This window comes from Danio aesculapii, chromosome 5 (assembly GCF_903798145.1).
Source record: "Danio aesculapii chromosome 5, fDanAes4.1, whole genome shotgun sequence".
Classification (NCBI taxonomy): Eukaryota; Metazoa; Chordata; class Actinopteri; order Cypriniformes; family Danionidae; genus Danio; species Danio aesculapii.
The window spans coordinates 39208323-39221363 of NC_079439.1; the positions used below are offsets into that span (position 1 = coordinate 39208323).

At 38.2% G+C, this 13041-nt stretch overlaps 1 protein-coding gene across 2 annotated transcripts in view; it reads right to left on the reverse strand.

Annotated features, from left to right (window-relative positions):
* adamts3 (ADAM metallopeptidase with thrombospondin type 1 motif, 3) overlaps positions 1 to 13041 on the reverse strand; it is a 200136-nt gene that overhangs the window by 50333 nt on the left and 136762 nt on the right. The window lies entirely within an intron of this gene.

Consider the following 13041-nt stretch of genomic DNA (forward strand, 5'->3'; position numbering starts at 1 on the left):
AGAAATACAGGGCTGCTGGGTAAATCCTAATAGAGTTCATGAGAGGTTACAAAGCATGCCTAAAAAGAACAAGAATAAAATAGGGTTGAGGAATGAGAAAGAGAGATTAAGGAGTAATGGTTGTTGTAGGATGATGAAGATGATGGGGAAGGACTCTACACTACGAACGAAAGAGAGAGAGAGAGAGGTAGAGGTAGTATGGTTTTGAAGTTCATACTAATCTTACTAAATTTAACAGTATTTTCGTTTGCATTTATCATGTAATATTCAGAATTATAATACTGACATTTTTGAACAAGCTTTTAATGGCATTGTTTAAACATTTAGCGGCATAATTCACCCGCAAAATAAAATTCCTTCATCATTCCCAGCCTGTATGGAACACAAAAGATATTTTAAGTTTGTATTCGATCAAACAACCTTAAAGCCAATTAACTTTTAGTGTACGATCCAAAACAATTCTCTTCAAAATATTTTTTTTTTACTGTTGTACAAAAAAAAAAAAAACACATACAGGTTGGAATGATTGAATTAAGTGAATAAATGAGCTATCATGTAAAATAAGAATAGTCTTAAAAGGAACACTCCACTTTTTTGGAAATAGGCTAATTTTACAAGTTAAACACTTTTAGTTTAACACAATTTGAGCACTTAGCTTAGCTTAGCATAAGTCACTGACCTGGATTGGACCATTAGCTTCTTGCTAAAGTAAGAGTTTAGATCATTTTCCTATTTAAAGCTTAACTCTTTTGTTGTTACAATACATCATAACTGTTATGGCAGTCTTAGAGCATGATGTAACTGCAGAAGTTTTAAATAGGAAAATTCTTTTTTTATTATTAGTATTTTTTATCAAGACGCTGAAAGTCTAACTTTATTCAGTGATTTATGCTAAACTAAGCCAAACGTGCTCCTCCCAGACCAGGAGATTGGCTCAAAAATGATAAAGCTGTTCCCCAGCGGGAGGGGAACTTCAATGCTATATGAAAACTTCCACTATGGGGATTTCGTCAGAAGCCAATGTGGGGGTCAATCCGCTGTCCTCTGGCTCGCGGACCTCTCGCTCCTTAGCGTGCTCCATCCAAGCTTCGAGTGAGGGAAGCGCTCCATCCTTCCGGATGAGCGACCTCTCACCTGATGACACCGAGGACCAGATGTCCATCGCTGCATTGGAGGGTGGGAGGTCATTTTCTGATGACAATTTGGACCCACTTCCTCCCTCTGGGGGGTCATAAGTGAGGCTCCGGATATGAAATCTGATATGATGGCCGTGCTAACCTGGGCTGCTTCAGTGGCGAGGCTGGAGATGGCTCGTCCCCCAGCTCTGCCACCAGACCCCGATTAGATGGGTGTGACGTGGAGGATAAGGGGAAACTCTCTAAGCCTACCGTCCCCTTCTTCCCGGTCGTGCACAGTAAGTTCGCGCAGCGCTGAGGGCACCTTTTCCTTCCTGATCTGTGTGCGCTCCGCACTCACTTTCCTCGATGACGGACCAGTCAGGGGGTACAAGGCGAATCCCCAGGTTGAGCGTGTTAGCGCTGTCAATTTTGCCCGTGTGATGCCCCTTCCTGGCATGGGTAGCCTTGGCTCCCATCCAAAGCATGTAGGTTGTCTGCGTCTGTTCTGCTTCCCTTCACTTTGCTATGGCTGGTGCAGGCGTTGGTGAAGAAGGTTCCAACCCAGGCTTAATGTATGCACTGCAACCAACTTTGCTCTAAAAACTTCAGATCGGCTGCGAGTGTCCTGGGAAGAACGATGACCACACTAGTGGTCCAGGAACACCACCTCTGGCTAAAACCTGGCAGATATGTGTAACGTTGACAAAATTGACAAAATAGCCTGTTCGGTGACACCGGAAGTGAGTTCACCCAGCAATTTACCACGGTGAAAGAGCAGTCAAGTGCGATCGGCGGGCTTGAAAAAAAAAAAAACCTCTCCCTGTCGACTTTGGCTGCTCCTTGCCTCCAAAATCTGCTCTGCCGCCCTGTCCGTTCCACAAGTTAAACGTCAAACACTCCCCAGACAATCCTAGTTCTGCACGTTTTGACTGCTGCCTTAGAAGCAGCCACTCAGAATGCTCATGCAGAAGCACATCCCCTGGTGCGTTCATCCTCAGGATTGGTCTGCAGCGATAGACCTGAAGGACACGTATGTTAATGTTTCCATTTTCCCACACCACTGGCAGTTTCTGTGGTTTGCGTGTGAGGGTCGAGCATGGTAGTACAAAGTCCTCCCTTCCATGCTCTTCCTGTCTCCACAGGTTTCACCAAGCATACATCTACTCAACTATCTCAATAACTGTCTTATTATAGCTCACATTGCCTTAATAGTGAGATTAATTGATTATGCACAGGGACAGGGTGCTAACCTGTTGGGGTTTTTGGGTCAACCGAGAAAAGAGCAGACTCGTCCCCGTGCAGAGCATCTCTTTCTCGGGTTGAAGCTGGACTTGATCACCAGGAGCTGATGCTGATCTGTCTGAGAGAAGTTCAACAGAAAAACTGTGGTCCCACTGATATTATTTCAGAGGCTCCAGGGGCATATGGCATCCACAGCCGCCATCTTGCCACTCAGGTTGCTACATATGTGACCGCTTCGTGATTGCGTCTCCAGATCCACATGGCACGCGGGCACACACCTACATGCCTACACCCTGACATGGAGTCTATTCGATGTGTGGTGTACTTCTCTCCGAGAAGAACCCTGGACATGCCAGATCAATGTGATGCTATTCTCCTTCAGCTGGCTAGAGCTAAGGCTGTTCCCTCTGCACTGAAGGGTTGGCATTGCGATCATACCCGCTCTAAGAACGTGAGGATGACGGCAAGCTGGAAAAGTATTGCCTCATCATCCAGTTCGCAGAGGCGTGAGGTGCTGGATATTTAATTCAATCCTGTCCTTCTCTCATACCCGCTTGGAGATCTCTTTAGTCGAGGTCTGCTCGATCCACTCGACTCAGTATCTTTAAGATTTCTGTCCAGGTAGACAGCTCTGTTGGTCACGGTGGCATTGGTCAAGAGGGCCGGGTATCTGGAGGCATTTTCGGTCAGTGAAGTGTGCAACCAATTCGGGCCAGCCCACTCTAACGTTTTTCTGAGACCCGGCCAACCTAAGTGTCCAAAGTTACTACAGTTATTTTATAATCTTCGAGTGGAGCCGATTTCCTCATGTGTGCTGGTGTGCTCTGGTAAATGAGGAAATTCGATTTGGTATTGTAACACGATTTCCACACCTTTCTCTCTAACACAGAGATAAATGCGCTTTCTTAATTTTGTTAGTTGGGTTCCCCATTTGGCGAATGCTACAGAGTTCCTCCGAGGCCCTCAGCATCTGACTCAGCGGAGGAGTCAGGTGCCTGGCCCATTACGTTGTTGGCATGCCCACTTGGTCAGCCCACGTTCTGGGTATAGGGGCTTGCTAAGCGCGATCATCACTGGCGATCCTATACACTTCACTTCACATTATAGTTCCCCCCTTTTAGGCGGGCTCGTGTCTTCCCACCCCACTAACCATCTTTTCATATGTGTACTCCCCCTTCTTGGGGTTAGTCCATATGTCTCCCCATTTGGGCAGCAGGTGGCCTCCGCAGCATCCTCCCTATCGGGACTGCACGCTTTCCCAACGTTCTGTCGTATTTTAAAATTCCTAGTGAATTAACTTGGTGCATTTTTATGACTCCCCAAAAAATATAAATAAGCCATTGATGCTTTACAAGTAAGTAAGGTAAATTAGGGCCAGGGGGCATGTTGGAGGGCTGGTGATGATGGTGCGCTCACGTTTAGAGCTTGGCAAACCTCTCACCAGTGACATGGTAAGGTTCAATCGCTGTGGCGTTTCCCATAGGTTTCCCCATAATGGAAGTTTCCAAATAGCATTGATGTTCCCCTTCCGCTGGGGAACAAAACGGTTACTAAAGTAACCCTCGTTCCCCAAGGGGGACGAACAGAAATGCTACGTTCCTTCGCCACAAGCCATTGTGCCTTAGCTGACAGCTGTAGTTTGGCTCTTCAGCTAGAAAAGGTGACTCAGTGATTCACAGCTTACATCTTTATACAATATTGATTGTCATTGCTGTCAGCTGTGCACGCTGATGCCACCAACTCATTGGCATTTCATTGGCCCATTTTATTACTCTTTCAGATGATTGGCTTCTGACAAAATCCTCATAGTGGAAGTTTCTACATGGCATTGGATTATTTTAGTAACCGTTTCGTTCTTTAGGTGACTTTTAAAATGAGTCTATTTCCAAAAAGTGTTACTTTAGGTGGACTAAGTTAAGTATGACCAACTTATATGTCAATCTTTTGAGGAAGATTCTCTAGCTAATTTTTAGCATGTTGTCTACCACTCAGGAAGAAAATTTGTTTTCATCATTTTGTAAAAACATAGGAAAAAACCCATGCAAAAGTAATTACATACAATGGACACTGTACATTGTATCCATTCTTTAACAGTTGTTCAACGCTTGTGATTCATAGGTGATTTCTGTTGTATTCATTTGAACTGCATTAAAGGACTTTAAAAAGCCTCAAGAAAAGCATGACCTTCACAAGTCTGCTTCTCAATACATTTGCCCCACAGGCATCCATTGTAAGTGCATTACTAAATGCAAGTTTTTCTCTGGGTTTTCAAGAAAGACGAGGATTCAAACTTTAATCAATATTCAAATCAAAATTTTCTGTGGTGATCAACAACATTCTTGAGATGTGCTTGAGCTTATTACATATAAACCTCTGAATATTTAGCAAACTACAAGCTACTGTAAAGACAGAAGAAGAAGAGGGAGAGAGGAATGTAGGATTAGATGATATAAGATACTTGCAGATTGTGTTTTCCAACACATGGATCTCTTTTTGGGATCTCTTGCTTAACTTTTTTCCTGTTAAAAAAGTGATCAATTGAAAATAAAACAAGGTAGAGTTAGATCTAAAAAAAAAGTCCAAATGCTTTTTAGTTCATGCAATCAATGTGTTAAAAAGTATTAATGGCAACAAGAGAATATTATAGAAACGATACAAGAAACTGTCATTAAAATATGTGACATAAAGCCCCCCAAATTGTTCATGTTCATTCATTATGACACATATTTTAATGACATCATGTAACATCATGCAAATTCTGGTTAGAGCCAGAATGAACTGTAGTTCAGCGGTTGAATATTAAATGAATTGAATGCCTTCATAACACACACACAGAAGCGTATCTGAAAGACTCAAATAGGAATCTTTGAATTAACAAGGCCACATGCCATGTCTTACATGTGAAAGAATGGCAACAAAACACACAACCCAATCATTTTAAATACATTTGTCTTGCAGCATGTGGGTGGGCTTCATTATGCATTAAAGAGCCCCAATTATGCATTATAAAAGGTCATATTTTGGTTTTGGGGGTCTCCAACAACAGGCTGATATGCATGCAAGGTCAAAAACACTTTCATTGTCTTATAATATGCATTATTTTTACCTATTTATCCCAACGACATATGATTTGTTCAGCAATTCATTTGTTCCCAAACCCCTTCTTTGCGTTTTTCTTACGCCCACCATGGTTATGACGTAGCAAAGAGTATGTGAGAGCCCAACGCAGGGATGCATTAAAGCAATGCATTTAACCTAACCCCAAGTAATAACAATGAAACACTTTAAGTATTAATCCACACAGTGGCTAAAGCTGAACTGTTTTGAAAATTGGCTTTACCACACGTGTGTAAGAACAGCTGACGGTGGACATAGCAAACACAAACAGCTCGCGAGTTCAGAAATGCATTTAAATCACTGAAGGAAGAAGCACGCGTCACGTTTTCAGTGTGACTTTGGTTGCAATATGTGAATAGCCCCATAAAGATTTAACCTGAGACACACAGTACCAGCACTGATCTATAACAGATATGTGATTATAAGCCACGTGGAGTGATTACAAGTTACAACACACTATTACAAACAATGCAACAATTTTAACAACACTAAGGGTGCTTTCACACCTAGACTTTTGTTACATAGCTCACTGCTATGTATGAGAAAGTCTTACCTCTGATTTACATCTTATGACAATGTCTGTGGGTGTCACCATTCAAAATGAAAGCGCAGCTTTTGCTTACAATGTCTTATTGCTCATTGCCATGAATTTAAATAAGGATGCATGAAAGTTAAGTGGGACTCTGCAAAATAAACGTAAAACTCTGATGTATGTGAGGAGTTTACTCACACGTGACTTGTTTTAGCTACTTTGGTCTGTTTAGAAACCTAGCCGTGTGAAAGTGAACCGCACCAATAAAAAAGTTCAACATTGTAACACTTTTAGTCCTTGTTTCGGAAAAAAAGAATCGATCCACAGGTGTGAAAGCACCCTTACATGTTCTGATGTGAAAACGGGTCCATAAAAAACTGTAACAGTTACTGACTGCTACTTTCTTCAATAGCAAACGGCAAACAAATCCCGCATTGCAGGGTAGATTATTGTATCAAAAATCAGAAAAACAACAGGAACAAACGCAGCTCTAGGTTGGATAAACTGTGGTATTGTTGTGAAAATGAACTTTAATCCTTTATTCCCCGCAGCCAAATCTCCATCTGTCAGTGATTGTCATCTTCATGTCATGATCAGTCCCGTGATCCCCCGCGCTCCGCTAGTGTCTGAAGGGAAAGGTGCGTTCACGCTTTACTGGATCTGGCACTTCATATATGGTGATGTACCACATTGATGTCGACGCGTTCAGGCAAAAGATCTGAACCCCACACGATTCATTTATTCGACTCTGAGTCGACTATTTCGTTAAAGAATCAATAGTTTTAAACACGGTGCACTTTCAAATTAAAACCTCAGCTCGATGTTTTCATTTACTTAGAGCTGTGTTACACACTGCATGGAAGGTAATTTAAAAAAACTCATAATTGGGGCTCTTTAATGTGTGTAATCGCCATTGTATAGCCATGTATTTCTAGCCTGATCTCACAAGTAAATGTAACTATTTTACATTGTCAGATTAGTGGTCAATTCATATATACGAGTTCAATCGAACAAAAATGTATGCTTTTTAAAGGAGGCATGGCACCAAACCCCACCCATCATCTTCATTTTGAAGATCTGCTGTGACTGTGTACACTGTGAAACCTTTTCAACATTGTTACTTTTTTTTCAATGTAGTTGGATTTGACTTGAAATGTGTTTAATAATAAAAGCAGTCAGTGGATCACGAATGTAGTGATCATAGAGGATACTATTTGCATGCATAAATTACTGTTACAGTGTTGATAAGAAATTACATTCAATCATTTATTTTCCTCCGGCTTAGTCTCTTTTTCAGAGGTCTCCACAGCGGAATGAACCACCAACTATTCCGGCAAATGTTTTATGCAACAGACTCCCTTTCAGCCACAACCCAGTACTGGGAAACACCCATACACACTCATTCACACACACTCATACACTACTGCCAATTTAGTTTATTCAATTCACCTATAATGCATGTCTTTGGGCTGAGTATGTATACATTAGAATGTTTTTTGTTGTTTTTTTATTTCACTCCAGTTTGTCATGCTGTCTTTTAGAAATCACTCAAATACTATAACATTTCTTCTTAACATGTAATATATTTAAACTATTTTTTAATATTTCAAAACTTACCAGTATGTGTTGCAATAATAATGCATTACTTAGATTCTGATAAAACAAGCAGTATGCCTATCTGTGTTGAGCTAAATCATGATTGTAGCTAAGCTCTGTGTTCTGCTATGTTACAGTACACAGAGCAAGCCTCTCACCAGAAATGTGAATCAGATTATGCATTTTAGTGGTTACATTGTGGTGTGATGATATAAGCGCAGGAGAAGAAAAAAAAAAGATGGATGAACTAAAATTTAAAATGTTAACTGCCACTGACCATTTGCCCATTTAACATTTACTATGAAGAAGTGGTAACCAAGTGGCCTTTAGGAATTACCAACTGGGCATGAGGGTATGAGGGTATATGGCCTATGGAATATAACCTCATATTTTGTGATATCAGTCTCAAATTTTTCTTCAGAACACTGCTATTTTTCGTTTCATTTTTAGGGTGAGAGAAATTTTATTTAATTTGTTAATGTAATCGTTTTATTGCAGTGCTTTTTCAGTACAATAAACTTAAAAAGCTTTAATTTTTTTGCTATTTAATTGTTTAAACTGCAGATATCGATGGATGAAATCAGAAAAATCAAAAGTCAATAGTTTTCAAAAAGTCATTAAAAAATCATGAATCAAAGAGAACTTTTCATATGTGTTCGTCTTGCTGGTAGCACAAGCACATGGAGTGCATTAGAAGGTGAATCCAGTGGGCGACTTCAGTGACAGAATCACTGATTGTGTCTGATTTTGCCACAACACATCACACTGTTCATGCCCGGAATACATGCCAGTTTACACACTGCCATGTAACAAGAATACGTGGTGTGTTTCCATATCACAGTGTGTTTCATATTACATTATGTGTTTCTTGCACTCTTGCACTCAGGCATGATAAAGCACTATTTGTTTTTTCCTTGTTATTTTATATATATATATATATATATCTTGTTTGCTAACTGGCTGTGGTTTTAAATATGTAATGTAAATATGTAAAGGTTTTAAATATGTAAACTAATTATTTAATGCTCGGAAATATCAATATTTCTTTTCTAATGGCTTTTTAACACCTTGGAAATTAATGATATGTCAATGAATATTGAACAGTCAAATCAAGTATGTCATGCGGCATTCGATATTTTAACAGTTATATATGCCCTACATACATGCTTTAAAATTTTTATTATACATAAAATGTATGATACTCTGTATCAAATCCAAAAGGAGACAATAAAGCATTAATCTAAGTCCACCATTAAACCATATGTAATAAGTTTTCCTTTATTCCAAATAAAAAAATACAGGAAAATAGTATATATATATATATATATATATATATATATATATATATATATATATATATATATATATATATATATATATATATATATATATATATATATACATTATTATTATTATTTTTTTTTTTATTCATTCAAGCCAGTAACCTTCATGCTGTTAGGTGACAGTGCTAACCACTTAGCCACTGTGTTGCCATATATTAATAAAAAAAAAATCCTTTCACACTTATGCTGAGTTCAGACTGCATGACTTTAGGCTCGATTTTGACTCGCCGACAGGTTTTGTAAAATCACCAATAAATGCCTGAAATCACAGGCAAATTGGTGCTCACTCAGGTAAGTAAAAATTGAACAATGTGAACCATCAAAGACGCCATCTGAGAGAATCGCAGTATCACTTTTAGAGCAATATCACAACTGGGTTGACAATGTTAAAAAGTGAAAAGTTGAGGAGAAATTGCTAATTCCCTTCAAAAGCCAGGTGAGCTAAAAAGTAAATGTTCTACTCCATTAAAGGCTTCTTTCTCATTATGTAGTTAATAACAAAAGATATATTATGTGACCTCACATTGTTTCCATGTCACTTCTTGTGTGTGTTTGGTTGTGAGATCTAGTTTGTTGGCGATTCTTCCTTTTTTAAAGTAGTGCAGTGTGAAACCTCTTGTCGCAGAACTATCTAGCAGTGTAAACACAACAGCGATGAAACGCTACCCCAGATAGTCATGCAGTGTGAAAACATCTTGTGATGCCACTATTTTGAAAATCATAATTTTAATCTGGCAATTAAATCTTCCTCTTAAAATGCTATAACAGCAGTGGAAATCTATTTATATAAACAAGTTGTGATGTAAGCTTCAAGCCCCACTATTGCTGCATAAATGGGAAATACATCAAGTCAAGTGAGGGTTGCTTAAAGAAACCAATTAGATGACTACCATGTTTTCAACTCCTATTTTTGGACAAATAATAATGAAAAGCCTCCCCTTCAGAATAGATAGCTTTTCTGAACTGGGTCAAATAAAAGCTTCCTGTGCAGCGTGCTTAGCAGATCATCTATTGTGAACAAAATGCCCTGACATTTAATTTTTTTTTTACTTCATATAGAAGTGGCTTTACACTTGGTTTTACAATACATCTCTGTCACATTGTGTTCAACAACCAGCATAAATGGAAAGCATTAATAATAATGATATTTAATAATATTCACTATTGTATCATTTATTGCCTGATATTTGGTTAATTTAAATCAGTCTGATTTAATATAAAGAGTTCAGATTTAATATGCAAAAACCTCTAATTGCCATCTACAATTTTCTTACATGAGCATTTTTCAGGCTCTTGTGTTTAGGTTCAGTCATTTAACCTATGGCAATGAATTGATTATTTTTGTTGCCTTAAATAGTGAAGTAATAGAATATAAACATAGGAGGTTGAGAAAAAAATGCTCATTCTAAAAGAAGGGGGGGGGGGCATTAATTGTTTATTAATTGTTTGCAATTAATGAAACATTAATTGATTACTACATTAATTACATGGGGGAAATGTGTGGCAAGTCTTTTGAATAATCCAATGTTTTTCTCAGTGCAAAATCATAAAATATTTGCAAATAACTAAATACACCCAAACAAATGTCAGACCTGAGTACAAAAAGTGTGTGTCAGGAAAGCAAACGTTTTTGCACCATGCTCATGTGCTAGCACAAATACATTGGTTAGTTTGGGCTAAAACCTCTTGGACAATAAAATAAACTAACTGCACTTTAGACAACATTTTTCTGGAGAAGCAAAATTGATAATTTACTCATAGCAACAGCACTGGCTTTTTTGCTAAGATTATTAAATAAATATGTTCTATTAAAGGTCAAATAAAAGTTAATGCTGTTAAAAATTAATGCCAAAATATCACCTTTGAAGATTGTACTTTTAATATATCTTAACTGATACCTTTCTTAAAACGTGGACAGTTGAATGTTAAATGGATCAAATCCATATTCAGTGAAATTAATTAAATGTAGGAAAAACTACTAGCTAGTAGCTGTGTGAAGAGATGCTTACTCCACGAGGTGAAACAAGACGAGATGAGACACGAGACTGGGTTCACGAAAACGAGTTGAGACAAGATTTTTATACTTTTTGTGGAATTTTTGGATGAAATATATGAATGAAAAATTTTATATATTTTTCTTTTATTAATTTTCTTTTCTCTGTCTTTTATTCAACTGAAAAAAAAAAAAAATCACAAAATGCAAAACTATTTAGGTGCTTTTTTTAAAATGAATTATACTTCTGTTTTAATTAATTTTATGCTGTAGAGGGCATGCAAACAACACAAAATAATTAGCTAATATATGAATGGAAAATAGTGTTTTATATAATTCTAAATATTAGCAAAATATTTGGTAATATATGAATGGAAAATCGATTTTATTCATTTTTTAAATAAACTTGTAATGAATGTTATTGAGATGCCAGATGGCATAAATGATGACGGGTGTGTGTGCGCACTCAGAGTAGATATGTGTGTCTGTGGTGCTTTACTGACGGATTATGCAGAGAATAGTGTCAAACAGCCATGTATGGCTTATCCTGTCACAAAATACATCTAAAAGTCCGTTAACAATGGTAATAGTTCGATTACAAGGTTTACATCTCTGTACATCACTTCAATAATGCTAAAACCAACCTGTGCATGGTTAATTTGTGTGGCTGCAGTTGTAGCAGCCTTTGCTTTTGAACATGGCAATCAAAGCGGTTACTTCACACTGGCCCAAGCAAATGAGTGACGTGCAACACAGAGGTAGCCCGGGTTGCCAGGTATGTGCAAATCGTTTCAAATCTAATCTTCGATGCTAAATTCACCCTCATGCTCCATCATAATTCTAGAGACAAGTTTTCACCTTGACGAGAAATCTAATCACAATTTAGTCTTGCGAGATCTCTTAGCCCGAAATCTCATCACACCCCTACTAGCTAGTATTGTATATAACTACAGTATATGTGCTATCAATACATTTATGTTGCTGTTGTTGTTGAAAGCAGTATCAACAACAAAAAAATCTATCAGTGCATCAGTTTTTTTTTTTTTTACAAAAAGAAGATCATTTGAAAAGTAAGACTTGCATCAAAATCAGCATTCTCTCCTTCGAACCTTGGAGAGCAGAATTTAAAAAGTAGCTATATTTAGGTTGTATGCAAAGTAGACAGTCGAGACAGAGAGGTAATGTAAGTCCTGAGGGAAGCTCTGTGAGTTCATATAAATGCAATGAATTCTGTTTATTGTCTCTCTGTGTTTACAGGTGAGCTGAGCACCTCCCTTGTCAAGCAGCCTGATGGCTCTGCATATCAATGTTCTTGGCATGCTATTTTAATGCATACATTTTTGCACATGACCAGTATTTACACACTAATTTATGTTGCACTTAATCCTGTAATTTATGGTTTGCTTTGCTCTTTAAATTCACCAAAGAGTGACACTATTTTTTTACTGAGATAACTGTGTAGGATTACATGAAATGGCAAATATCACTGCACATGTTTCCAAAGAAAACATCGGATTAATTTTTAAACTTGGTAGGAACTTAAAGTGTGTCAATTGAAATTGTTGCAAATTTATTAAAAATAAAAAACCTGAAAAATCACATGTACATAAATATTCACAGCCTTTGCTGCGAAGCTCTAAATTGAGCTTAGCTATATTCTGTTTCCCCCCGATTATTCTTGAGATGTTTCAGCAGCTAAATTGGAGTTCACCTGTAGTAAATTCAGTTGATTGGACATGATTTGAAAAGGCATACACCTGTCTATATAAGGTCCCAGGGTTGACAGTGCATGTTAAAGCACAAACCAAGCATGAAGACAAAGGAATTGTCTGTAGATCTCCAAGACAGGATTGTCTTGAGGCACAAGGCTGGGGAAGGTTACAGAAACATTTCTGCTGCTCTGAAAGTTCCAATGAGCACAGTGGCCTCCATCATCCATGAGTGCAAGATGTGTGGAACCACCAGGACTCTTACTAGAGCTGCCCGGCCATCTAAGCTGAGTGATCGGGGGAGAAGGGCCTTATATAAAGATCAATAACTCGATGGTCACTCTGTCTGAGCTCCAGCGTTCTTCTGTGGAAAGAGGAGAACCTTACAGAG